This window comes from Echinops telfairi, unplaced genomic scaffold, assembly GCF_000313985.2.
Source record: "Echinops telfairi isolate 266 unplaced genomic scaffold, ASM31398v2 ScPeMD7_7468;HRSCAF=8506_0, whole genome shotgun sequence".
Classification (NCBI taxonomy): domain Eukaryota; kingdom Metazoa; phylum Chordata; class Mammalia; order Afrosoricida; family Tenrecidae; genus Echinops; species Echinops telfairi.
Window position 1 is genome coordinate 77,314,240 of NW_022111369.1, and position 11,402 is coordinate 77,325,641.

General features: G+C 36.9%; 1 non-coding gene across 1 annotated transcript; it reads left to right on the forward strand.

Annotated features, from left to right (window-relative positions):
• The first annotated feature begins 3,126 nt into the window (after positions 1-3,126).
• Positions 3,127-3,262, forward strand: LOC115873405. The gene has a single exon (XR_004048402.1). It is a non-coding gene; the product is annotated as a small nucleolar RNA SNORA2/SNORA34 family (small nucleolar RNA).
• The last annotated feature ends 8,140 nt before the right edge of the window (positions 3,263-11,402 follow it).

Genomic DNA, 11,402 nt, shown 5'->3' on the forward strand with positions numbered 1-11,402 from the left:
CGGCAACTCACCGAAAGGCATCACACTCTGCAGTCAGCCTTGCCCTGCTCTGTGAGACAGCAAACCTAACTGCCAAGAGCCCAGAGGCACATGCTTCTATAGCACACTTCTTGTCCAAAAGAACTACATTTTGTTGTATTGTGCACTAGTATAGCACACTGTGTCTCATTCTGGCCCACTGGCTCTATTGCCTCTGCTACCTCTATTTGCTTTTTTGTGTGTATCATCTTCATTCTTTTTTTATTAATCATTTTATTGGGGGGCAATTACAAATCTTATGACAATCCATCATTCGATTGTTATTAAGCACAACTTGTACATATGTTGCCATCATCATTTCCACAACATTTTCTTTCTACTTGAGCCCTTGGTATCAGCTACATTTTCCCCCTCCCTCACCCCCACCGTCTCCCACCCTCGTGAATCCTTGATCAATTACAGTATATATTGCTGTTGTTATTTCATGTCTATCATCTTTAGAGAAGCAGTTTGGTGGCCTTGCTCCCATGAGAATGCCTGGATTTGTACCTCTGTTACTCTGTGTCTTCTTTCCAACTCCTGCTGGATCCAGTGCAGTCCTTCTCTGTCTCTTCAATCAAGAGATCTCAGGTTCAAAGAAAGTGTTCTCTCCTGCCTCTTCTTTCCTGATGGCTTTACATTCTAATTTCCTATAAGGTATAACTATTTTATACCTAATTAGATGACAAAACTGACCAATAACCTTGCATATTAACCAGGATAAACATACCTTATCTCCATGGTTCCATCAAAAGAAGAGTGTCATAATATTATGCAGAAGGCTTTAAAAATTAGAGATAATTTACTTGAGCAATTTCCTGAAAAAATCCACACTTGTGCTTATTCCAAAGGATGATCTAATAGAATCCATGACCCAGCAATTTCACAAATGACCCTATAGAGTGTAAAAAGAAGTGACCAAATCATTAATATACTGAAGAAAAATTTTGTTGTAAACAATTAGAAAACTGTTGCAACAATATATCAACAGAGAGCTATTATAAATTCAAGCTATATTTAGAAGAGGTTTTAAAATGAGGGATACCATTGCTCAGATAGATCTTGATTGGAACAGAGAATATTAGAAATATATTTACTTTTGCTGTTTTCACCATACAAAGATACTCAACTGAGTGGATCATGATAAACTATGGATAATATTAAAAAGGATGGAAACTCCAGAATACTTAATTTTTCCTCATTTGAAACCTATGAAGAAAACAAAAGGCTTTTGTTGGAACAAAATAAGCTGATACTGACTGGTTTAAAAACAGGAAAGTGGCATCTGGTTTGTATACTTTCACGAGACGTATTCAAGCTGTATGTTGAGGAAAATCTTCAAGAAGTAGAAAGATATAAAGAAGATTTTGATGTAAGATTAGAGAAGCTCATTAATAGCTTGTGATCTGTAGATGACACGCCTTTGCGGGCTGGAATCAAACAGGACCTGAAACACTGTAGAAGGTCAACAACTGCAGCCTTTGGTATGGGTCGTACCTCACCAAAATAAACCAGATATCTTCACACATTGGCCAAGAAGCAACATCATGAGAAATGCAACAAAAATTGAAGTTCTCAAAAATTTCATTTGACTTGGTTCCACATGAAATAATGAATTGGGAATATCTCCTGCACAGATCTTTTTAAAGGGTTAAAGAGCAAAAATGTCACTTTGAAGACTTAAGTGTGCTTGGCAAAAGCCTTAATTTTTCAATGTCCTCATGTGCAGGTTAAAGCTGGGTAATGAATAGGAAGAATTGATACCTTAGACTTATGATGCTGTCAAAGAGTATTGAATATATCAGGAAGTGTCAGGAGAACTAACATCATTTGTGGGAGAACTACAGTGGGATTCTCTTTGTAAGGCAAGATGGTAAACATTCACATTGGCTCAGGACACTCATTCAAGGAGGTGAAAAATCAAAAGACCATGCAGTCAATGCAGGAAAACAGACAAGGCAGAGACAAATCAACAGGACCGACACAAGAATGAGAGGAGACCTTTACAGAAAATCACATTCATACCAGCAAAACGGATCATCTGCATTTCAGAGAAGGCACTGATATTTCTGCTGGTGGATAAATAAGGAAGAGCAACCTCACCTCGGGAAGGGATGCTAAATAATTTAAGGAACCTCTGGGGATAATAAACCCGATTATATGATCTTGGTTAGACACTTGAATATCTTTCTACTCAACTCTTGATGAACCACTTCATGGACTAAGCACTATGATGACCTTGGATGTTGGCCTTATAGGCAACATGGCAACCCCCAAGGGCCATACCAGAAGTATTCAATACTGAAGATAGATTGAATGAACTGCGTCCTACCTCAAAAATAACTGTACCCTTGGACTTAGTACAGAAATACCCTGATGGGAGAAGGAGAAACAGATGGCCACCCCAAGACTGTGGAAATGGGGGTCACTGGACCTTGGATGGAATTGCCTGGTTTAGATAAAGGCATGAAGTGACTGCCTTATAAACTTTCATGGGTAGGGGAGTATATTGACAGGATTATATGATTGTGGCATGGGTTTTCACATAACAGCAATTGTTAGCCATAGAATATCTTTGTTTTGTTTACATATGAATTGCTATGTTTAAATGCAGCTGGCATATTTTGAGTTGTATGCATTTTAGTTTTATCCAGCTAGGCACAAATATGATTTTACTTTTGTCTTTGCTTTAAAAATTATTTATGACTAAAGAGTTGTATAAAGATGATCTGTGATAGTTACATAACCTCATGTCAACTTGAAGATATATAAAAATGTATCGGGGAGTTTAGCTTGACAGTCAGGTCAGATCCTGATGTTATCTCCTTGTGGGTGTGGCCATCTCATAAGGATGGCTGGGAACCTCCCACTCCCCTTTCTCTCTCTGCCTTCACCTTCCTGCTGCCTGACTGGTTGCTTCCAGAGTCCTGCGATGCATCCACAGACATTGGATCCACATGACTTTGCACCCACCAACCTGTGATATTTCTGCATTCTACATCGTTGCTTGTGACTGTGTGAGTTTGAAGAAGGACTTATGGACCTGTATCGGACTTTGGGACTTGAGTTGGACTGGGCTGTGCTATTTTCTTAATATATATTTACTTCTTGGCCCTGAATCAAGGCTAACAATTTGATGGAGCTGTTGGCTTCAAGCAAGAGCCTAAAGAAATATATTCCTATGGTCTGCTGGCCATTTCAGAACTTGGAAATGTAATGGTCAATTCATTAGAAAGAAACATCTGAGTAAAAAAAAAAAAATATATATATATATATATTCTTCATATAAAGTTCTTTCTTATGCGTATGGACATACGTATATATATATATATAAAGCTATTTCTTATACATGTGTATATATATACATATATAAAGATACATATACATATATAAGGCTCTTATACATAGATATATAAAGCTCTTTCTTATACATATACATATATATATTTACTTCTTGATATAAAGTGCTTTCTTATACATATATGTGTGTGTATATATATATATATATATATATATAAAGTTCTTTCATAGATAGATAGATAGATAGATAGATAGATAAAGCTCTTTCTTATACATCCATATATATAAAGCTCTTTCTTATACATATACATATATGTCTCTGGATTTGTTTCTCTAGCCAACCTGGCCTAACACAGAAAGGGTAAGTTCTTTTGTTGGCAGCACTTCTTCCCAATCATGCACATAGACATATCTGCTCAGGCAAGTGTTGCCAAGACCTTTTGGCACTGATAAATACCCAAAAGGGACTTCATTTGCAAAGCCAACCTTCCTTCTGAAGGCACACAACCTTTCTCTTTCAATTGGCTAAAAGTCCTAATACAGTTTCTAATGGTCTTGGTGTTCTTATTCCATAGATTTCTCCATCCCTGCTTCTGAGATAGCTCACTTTATATCCAGCAGAATGGCAACACCTACCCTTCCCAAGTCAGAGTCTCGCCTACGTATCTGTATGTTCCCAACAGCAATATAGCTAGAAAAACTATAAGTAGAAAACAAGAGAAAACAATTCAATGTTGTCACACTGTAATATCTGCAAAACTACTGAGAATTATTGCCAGTCAAGTTGATAAATAATCTTAACCATCACAGACCTCAATAGGGAATGAAAAAATGGGTGGGCCTGGTGGATGTATATATTTTTCTTTCTTTAGGCAGAGAGAGGCTTACCATTACCATTTATTAATGGATTTAAGGTAAGCATTTTTGGAGTTTAAATAACCAAATTAAATTAGGAAAATATTATAAATTATAAACTAAGATATGCATTTAATAAAATATGTTTTATATGATGCCATAGTTTTATGAGGTTAGTTTTATTAATAAAAATTATTAGACATCAGTGATGTGTGCATTTAAGGGAGGAAAAGATCAATTATTATGTCCCTGCTGTTTCATGAGCAGTTATGGTACCATATTTAGTCCTCATAACCGTAGGAATGAATGCCTAGAGCCATCCATAGCTGCTTTTAATTTAATACATATTTATTCAGAAGCTACTTTATGAAAGAATGGTTTCAAGTTCTAAGATATATAATGATAAAACAAAAAATATCCCTGCCTTCATGAAAAATATGGAAGAATAGCAAAACAAAAGTCATAACTATAATTGGCTAGGCGTGCTAATGGTGCAGTTAGGTCAGTTCTGTGCTGTGAACAGAACAGTCAGAGATTTGACTGCCCTAGCCGCTACACAGAGAAGATGGGAACCTGCTTTTCTAAAGATCAGACATCTCAGAAACCATATGCAACAGCCCTATATTGTTCCTTTCGATTGAGTTTAGAGCTTGTTCGAAAGTTATATCCTCTGTGAATGAAAAGGTGCTAAAGCTAGTTAGTATAGATATTGGAATTTATATCTAGACATCTCCCACTCTAAAGCCAAACGCTTTTCCCATCTACTGAATAATTAAGATAATGAAACTGCTTTCTCTATGTATGAAGGAACGTAAAGCAATGAGTCCTGCACTAAATGTCTAATTAGAGACAAAACTGCATACAATCAGAGAACCAAAAGCCTTCGTAATTTCAGGCTAGAGAAGAGGAAAATTCAAGATTGTCTTCGAAGTGGTGTGATTATAGGATTTATCATCCAATTCAGAATGTGAAAGTGAAAAATGATACTACTAATATTTATGTCTAGACAGCAGGTTGAATCAACCAAGATGGTTCCCGAAAAACCGTAATGGTTAGTTACTCTGTTGATCATTGAGGGCAAGCCTGTACTGACCTCTTAATAAAAGACAGAATAGCTAAATCTGGAGAAAACTGTTTTCCTCATCGCAACCTCAAGGATTCATTGTTTGTTTTTGGCATCATTTTGTTATCCATTTGAAAGCTTTAAACTCTAGAGGAAAATTGTGATGGAGCATGATTTCTTAAAATATGTCCGTATAATCTCCTGTCTTGCACAATCTTATGGGAAAAATAAACAAGTGAACAATTTTGTATGATTGCACTTTATACCAGACATGTCTGGTAAAGGTCACAATGGTACCAGGTGAACTTCAGTTCACAAAATTTGAGTGGAAATTTTCATCCTAAAATGTATAATATTAATAACAACAAGATAGTGTCATTACATGGATGACTTCCTTCAAATTTCATGGAACTTTGACTATCATAAGGTCTCAGTGTATGAGGAATGACATGTAATCTTGGAATCTTGATTTGTGAAAGAAGCCACCAGGCACTGGGGCGTGCTGCCCTGTCCAGCAGAATCCATACCACGTGTAGTGTTATTTCAGGTCGATAGCTGCATACAGGCACAAGGTTACCTTCTCTGAGAAAATCAACAAAAAAGACATTTTTTTAAGAAGAATAATTTTGTAAAGTAATTGAGAGAATACTGAAATATAAATCACTACCACATGTTGACTAAAATAAAAATATGTAATTGGGATCACATATAGCATTTGGTACCTTAATTGTATTGAAAACAAACAAATAGAATTTGGGGTAATTATTAGTACCAGTCAAAATTTTGTGAACTTCAGTAACTCTATGATTTAATGAATGCATGAATTTTTCAAAAAATATTATTTAAACATAATATTTGCATATCTTACCTGAAAAACAATCCATCAATTTTCCAATGTTCCTTAGGTAAGATACCTTGCTCTGTCTTTGACTTGTAAAAAGGTTTTATATCAAATTAATTGATTTTAGTTACTACTAAACTAATTAATTTGTAAAAACTTGCTACTAAACTTATTTGCTACTGAACTAATTAATTATATGTAAAAATAATTAAAGTACACTTTAAGCACAAAATATTAAATTACATTTTGTATACCTTTTAATATTTGAGTATATAAAATTACTTTTGCATATGCCAACTGGCAATTAGATTCTTTATTTGATTAAAAAGTAATCTGGGTCCAGCAATTGTAAATGTAAGAAGATAGGACATCAGAGAAATCTTTATATAGTGAAAATTATTTTTATTTTATTTTATTTTGTTATTGCTGTTTTGCAACCTGTTTTATAAAGACATAATCCAAACATCATAACATTCAATGGTATAGTCATAAAAGCAGAGTTGTACAATCACTACTATCAGTTTCAAAACATTTTCTTCCTTCTTTTACCTTGATATCAGCTCCCATTACTCCCCAAGTCCATGATGTACTCCCAGTAGCCTCTAATCTAGATATTGTCCTTATGCATGCACCCATGCTGGGTTTCATATACAGGAAAACATAGAAATCCATATAATAGTCAAGAGGGCTACCAACAATAACAAAATACAACAGAGAAAAAACTTACATACTTTCGAAAAAAGGAAAAACAGAAAATATTAAAAATCAGATTAAGTTTAAAGTGGATCAAAGAGGAGATGAAATGACACGGTTCAACCATTCAAGTCAGAATTTTCATTTTATCTATTACAATCATCTCGACAATACTCTGTTTGATAGCCAGGTTTTCCCATCCTTTAATTAAGGTTAGAGAAAATCACTGCAGGCTTATTCCATGTGTAGATTCTGCCAAGGGATTTTGGGCTTCCACAGTCATCCATAACCTCCTGCATATCACAATTTCACAATTTTTGTGTGGACAGTAACACTAACTACTGCATATTGGGACCAAACATCATTTGCAAAACTACTTAAGAAACAATCATGAAAAAAACAAAAGCCTTCAGTGGGACCAATTTCATTATTATCAGAACATATACCTACAAAGGCAAGGGCAAAAATAATGACATGAAAAAATATCAAAAATATATTCATTAGAAATATCTGAAATATAAGATTTTTGGTTAACTACCTCTATATTATAATATGTACAATTTATATAACACCATAATGCAGTTATAGAGCAAAAACTTCACTTTATGTAGTTACATGTAAAATTTTGCACTGAAATTGCTAATATACGGACTTTTCTGGTTTTGGAAGTAAGAATACAGTTTTATTTTTAATTGATTATATTTACTTTGTTAAAATTAACAAGTAAACATGATTGTGTTTTAATTCTTGCCACGTACCAATTAATTATGATAGAATTATGGATATATTATCAAAATTTTGTTCCATATGTTAACTAAAGACATCAAGGTCATAGAATGACTCATCCTCTTTGTTGTGCATTATCTTTTAAATGGTTTTAAAACTCAGGCAGAAAGCCAATATTTCCTCTTTGTTGTATTTCTCACAGAATATAAACTGATATTTGGAAAATGATGACTATCCAACCAAAAATTTCCAATTAAAAGTGTATGTGTGTGTGTGTGTGTGTGTGTGTATGACCAAAAGTTAAGCAAAATAGCAACTATATAAGCTTTATTAAGGTGATTGTCCACAAGACTCAGTATGTATTCAAACACTCAAATATTATACAGTCCTTATACTCCCTCACCTCTCTCGTTATTGGCAACCACGCTCTTTAACCATAGACTTATGAGGAGGTCAAAGTTCCTAAGTTAAAATGATACTCTCCTTTAGACTGCTGTGATAGGTAAATTTATTGTGCCATCCTGGCCAATGAACACATGTGGGATTAATTGAAGGGCAGAGAGGTAAATGGCTCAGCAAGCCTTGCCTTTCTTGTCTCTTGCTCTTTGATGATCAGCCTAGTGTGCAGCTGCCTTGCTTGTGCTCTGCTTCAATTTGCAAGCTACACTAACTGTGGAACACCTAACCCATGGACTGTGTTGCTGTAGTTTGAGGTTCCTTCAAGACCTGCTTTGACACACTACTAGACTAGACATCTCTTGAGCTGGGGACTGTCGGACCCTGTCATCTGGCTGACTGTTGGTGACTGCCTTGTTTGCTGCCTGTGGCCGGATAGCCTGGATTGCTCTACAGTGGACGACCTGGCGGCCCTCAAGATTTGAAAGACTGCCAGTGTATTAGCTGTCTCATGGAATTAGTTGCACTGAACCATTTGTACTACTTTATAGTTTAATTAACTGTTTATTTCTTGTGAGTTATATATATAAAATTATCAGTGTCTTGGTTTTATTTCTCTAGAGACCCCTAACATAACTGCCAAGGAGACTTATACCAGCACAACTTTGGTGAATCTGCATGACACTGCAGCTTTTTGAGCAGTTGGCCATACCTTGTGGCTGGATTGTCACTATTCCTGTGAAGATTTATACAGTAAGATTGGAAGTTCACATGACACTCTCAGTCTTTGGCCTGCTAGCTTCTACTATCCTCACACTTTGGCTTTAATAATTTCATACAGAAAGTATACCATTTTAATGACTATACTATTGCCATATACAAAACGATAGAAGTGAAAATATGCATAGGGTAATGGTTGTTAGGTGCCTTCCGATTGGTTGTAACTCATAGCCAATCTACTTGGAGCAGAAAAAAAACACTGCCCAGTTTTGTGCCATCCGCACAGCTGTTCATCTCTATGAGCCCATTGTTGCAGCCATTGTGACAATCCATGTGTCCAACGGCCTTATATTTTTTGCAGTCCCTGTGCTTTAGGAAGCATAGTGTCCCCCAGGGACTGCATGTTCTCCTAACAACATGTCCAAAGTACATGAGATGAAGTCTTGTCATAGAGAATATTCTGGCTGTACTTCTTCCAGAACTGATTTGTTTATTAATTTGGTAATCCATGTTGTTATTTGTTTTTTGCCAAGGAGTTGGTTCATAGCAACCCTATGCAGAACAGCAACCTTATGCAGAAGGCAAACACCACCCAGGCTTCAGGTATCCTCCCAATTGTTCTTATATTTGAACCCATTGTTGCAGCCACTGCGTCAAGCCATCCCATTGAGGGCTGCATTAGGCAGGCTCTCTAGAGAAACAAAACCAAAACAGTTAAGATGATGATGATGAATACACACACACACATATGAATACGTTTATATAAAGAAAATAAATATAACAGAAAATTAGTTCAGACAATAGAATTCAGCCCAACTCACTTTTGTGGGTCAGTTAATATACTGAAGGTCCTTCCAACTTTCAAGGTGAAGGAAGCAGACAATAAGAAGATGAGGTGGCAAGGTATAGCAGAGACCAGTCGTACAGCATGGCATGGAGCCTCTTGGTACAATTGTAAGAGATGGATGGCTGGAGGTGTGGGGCCTTGAGTTGTGGCAAGATTCATGGAGTTGGCCCAGAGGCAACAGACACCACAAGGTAAAGGTAGAGCAGTGCCCTGGTCTGTGTCTGGAATAGCAAGGCACTACAATGCAGTTCCTGGTTGGCTCAGCAAGGTAGCGGGGAGTGCTGCATGGCCCCAAAGTAGCACAGCAAACATGATGACAAAAGTCACCTGGATTAAGCAGTGTCCTGGATTGACTATCAGGATGGCAGAGAGAGAGGGAGAAAAAACAGTCTCCAGAGAGCTATACATCTTGGTCACTGTATTAGGCAGGGTTCTCTAGAGAAACAAAACCAGTATATTTATGATTATTTATATGTGTGTGTGTTTATATATATAATCAATCATAAGTATACTGGATTTTTTGAAATATTTGTTTATTTATATATAAATACACACACATATATAATAAATATACTGGTTTTGTTTCTCTCTCTGTATATTATATATATATATATATATGTATGTATATATTTAGAAGTGCAACTCACTTTCATGGAACTGTTAATATCCTGAAGATGCTTCAAGATCAAGGAAACAGACAGCTGAGTCTTCCTTCAGGCAAGATGGGCAGTCTCACTGAAGGCAGCAGTCAGTAGAATGGGACAGCAGCAGTCAGTATCAGGAGCTTAGGGAAGCAGACTCCTATGGGATGCACTATGACAGTATTCACCAGCTTCAAGTTCAAGTGATATAAGTGCCAGCAATATGGTGAAGCAGATCTCGGAGGAACTTTAAGCTCTAGCAACAAGATCCACTATATAGGTTGGCGTGACCCACAGGATGAGGCAAAGAATGAGCTCAAGTAGCAGCACACTGTTCCAATCATCAGGGAGGAAGCGAGAAGGGGACGGGCCTTGGAAAGCCATTTATCTCATCACCATTTAGCTGCATCCTGATTAAACCCCACCCACATGTTCCTATGGAGACCTAGTGGGCACAATCAACCTAACTATCACAGTCACACCTCCAAGGGAAGTCATCAGTCTGTGACCTGATTGACAGGCTAAACACCCATATTTTCCTACAAGTGACATGGTGGTACAAAAACCTAATTATCACAAGAGCTTCTCTCTCTCTCTTTTGTAAATCATTCCTCTACCTTAACATGCATGATATCCTTCTCCAGGAATTAGTCTCTCCTGATAACATCTCCAAATATACACTTTCAATGTTCTTTGTAAGCACCATAATTATTTTTTTAAATTACTTTATAGGGGACTTATACAACTCTTATCACGATCCATACATACATCAATTGTATAAAGCACATTTGTACATTGGTTACCCTCAGCATTCTCAAAACATTTGCTCTCTACGTAAGTGCCTGGCTCCTCATTTTCCCCCCTCTCTCCCTGCCCTCCCCTCTCTCATGAACCATTGATAATTTATAAATTATTATTTTGTCATATCTTACACTGTCCTATGTCTCCCTTCGCCCACTTTTCTGTTGTCTGTCTCCCAGGGAGGAGGTATATGTAGATTTTTGTAATCAGTTCCCCCTTTCTACCCCACCTTCCCTCCACCCTCTCAGTATGGCCACTCTCACCACTGGTCCTCAAGGGATTATCTGCCCTGGATTCCCTGTGTTTCCATTTCTTCTCTGCACCAATGTACATCCTCTGGTCTAGCCAGATTTGTAAGGTAGAATTGGGATCATGATAGTGGAAGGGAGGAAGCATTTAGGAACTAGAGGAAAGTTTTATGTTTCACCGTTGCTACACTGCACCCTGACCTACTGTCTCCTCCCTGCCACCCTTCCTTCAGTAAGGGGATGTCCCATTGTG